Genomic DNA, 2490 nt, shown 5'->3' on the forward strand with positions numbered 1-2490 from the left:
TGACCAAAAAGTTGTGGGTTCATTTCCTGGTCAGGGCACATACCTAGGTTGCAGGGTCAATCCCCAGCCCCCTGTCTAGATCTGGGCACGTAGAATCACTTGCCGGAGTGCATAAGGGCTGAAACCAATCTATGCTTCTTTCTTTAATACATATTTCTCTCTCACTCTTCCTCTCTCTCTTAAAAGCAATGGGAAAAAAGTCCTCAGGTGAAGATAAAATAAATTTTTTAAGTACTCAATTCAATTCTGTATCTGCCACTTAATAACTAGATGAGTTTTATCAATTACCATCTCTAAATCTCAATCTCCTCACCTCAAAAATAAAACTAATATTTCAAACAAACAAAATTTTTCTTAGATGCATGAGGTAGCATGTGGACACCTTTTGAAAAGAAAATATGTGGAATCTAAAAAACAAAATAAATAAACAAGCAGAACACAAACAAACTTGTAGATACAGAGAATATTTTGATGTTTGCCAGACAGAGGTGAGTTAGGAAAATGGGTGAAAAAAGTGAAAGAATTAAGAAGTACAAATTAGTAGTTATGTTGGTGGTGAAATGGCACTAGGTGTTAGACCTCAGCTCAGTAACCTCAACACTTGGGTTCTGGCTAAGAAAGCATTCAGAGCCAAGATGCAACCTGTAAGAAAAAGCTTGTATAGAAAGTCACAGAGGTAGAAAGAACTGAGCCATAGAAGAAATGGGCTGATGAAACAAGTTACAGAGGCAAGAGAAAGGCCCTTGGGGCTTAGGGGGGAGAGAGAGGGAGAGAGAGAGAGAGAGAGAGAGAGAGAGAGAGAGAAATTTACATTCATTGAGAGACCAAAGAGGAAGGAAAGGTGTAGTTAGGAAAAGAGAGGAAGAACACAGCTGAGGTCTCTGTCTTAAGGGCTTCTATCTATAGGTCTCAGGAGAGGATCTCAATACAATATCCATCAGCTTTCCAGGTGTGTTCCTTCAGGGTCCTAGCCTCCACTGACTGGTCGGCAGCAGCATAGGGGATTATTAGTCAATGCAGCTGGTCCTGATGTTAGCTGTGTCATCACTTTGTCTGATTTTGCTGCTTCTCTGGGCCTGGAGCTGAAACACAGCTGAGGCCTAGATGTCTCCAGGGATTAATGCCTTAGGGCGTGGCTGTGCAACAGCTTATAGTTTTGTCCATTGCTAGGCACCTAGGGCTTGCCCTCCTGGTGACCCCTTTGTACCTGGCATATGGTTCCTACTCTGTTCATGCCTATCTAACTAAATACCACAGTTGTAGAATAGTCACAGGGTTATAAAGTACAACATAGGGAATATAGTCAATAATATTGTAATAACTATGTTTGGTATTAGATGGGTACTAGATTTATCAGGGTGATCACTTTAATAAGTTATATATGTTTACTAAGATACATAATATTGTATGTCAAATGTAATTGAAAAATAAAAATGTATTTAAAGAAAAAAGAAATGTTTTAAACAAACAAATGATTTTTTAAAAATTTGAAGTAAAGATATTTTGGAAGCTTGAACTAAACAATTTAGATTATGCTAATTCACTCTTTGCTTCACTACATAAACCCAGCCTAATCCAAACAGCTGGCAGAAATGAAGGAGGCAATTTTTTTGAATTATAAAAGCATTATTCTTTTTTAAAGAGACACAATTTATACATCACTGCAGGCAAAGAAAATACATTAGTGATATTTGAGTAAGCACTAGGTCAATAAGCTCTAAATCAAGCATTTTAGGATTTCTTGAGTATTTTAATATTACCAACACAATTATAAAATATGCCTGGGACTTCTAAGAAGTTGTGCTTATATTCATGTTGATCGATTTCTCTAGAAGAGAAGCATATATCTAATTTTGTAAAGATATTACTTATTTATTTTTAGACAGAGGGGAAGGGAGGGAGAAAGAGAGAGAGAGAAACATCAATGTGAGGTTGCCTCTCTAACACCCTCACTGGTGACCTGGCCGTAAAGTCAGGCACGTGTCCTGACTGGGAATCAAATTGGCACCCCTGTGGTTAGCAGGCTGGCATTCAATCCACTGAGCCACACCAGCAAGGGCCTCTAATTATTTTTATATAAAACTACTGAGAAAAAGAAATCATATTTTTGTGCTCACTTCCACAGAACACAGACTAAAATTGGAATGATGTAAAGATTAGCATGGCCCCTGTGCAAGGATGACATGCAAATTTCTGAAGCACTCCATATATTTTTTAAACTAATAGTACTTTGAATATACTTTATATTGATAATGCTTTGATATTAGTTTGCTACTATCTATATAATCATGACTTATTACCTGTAATATGTATTAATGTATATATTATATTGTTATTATATATATATATATAAATTTGTAAGACTCTTAAGGAAGATATTGATTCATGAAAATAAACTGGATTTTAGTTTTATAGAAATTGGTAGAAGTCATAATTCTGTTTCTGCAAAATAGCCAAATGCTTACAGAAATAGTTTTAATTTTGGTAGAA

General features: G+C 36.2%; 1 non-coding gene across 1 annotated transcript; it reads left to right on the forward strand.

Moving 5' to 3' along the window:
* Window positions 1–2109: 2109 nt before the first annotated feature.
* Window positions 2110–2213, forward strand: LOC119039958 (U6 spliceosomal RNA). Its single transcript, XR_005080757.2, has one exon. It is a non-coding gene; the product is annotated as a U6 spliceosomal RNA (small nuclear RNA).
* Window positions 2214–2490: the final 277 nt, after the last annotated feature.

The sequence above is a fragment of the Artibeus jamaicensis genome, unplaced genomic scaffold (assembly GCF_021234435.1).
Source record: "Artibeus jamaicensis isolate MK-2021 breed Jamaican fruit bat unplaced genomic scaffold, CSHL_Jam_final contig_3206, whole genome shotgun sequence".
NCBI classification, from domain to species: domain Eukaryota; kingdom Metazoa; phylum Chordata; class Mammalia; order Chiroptera; family Phyllostomidae; genus Artibeus; species Artibeus jamaicensis.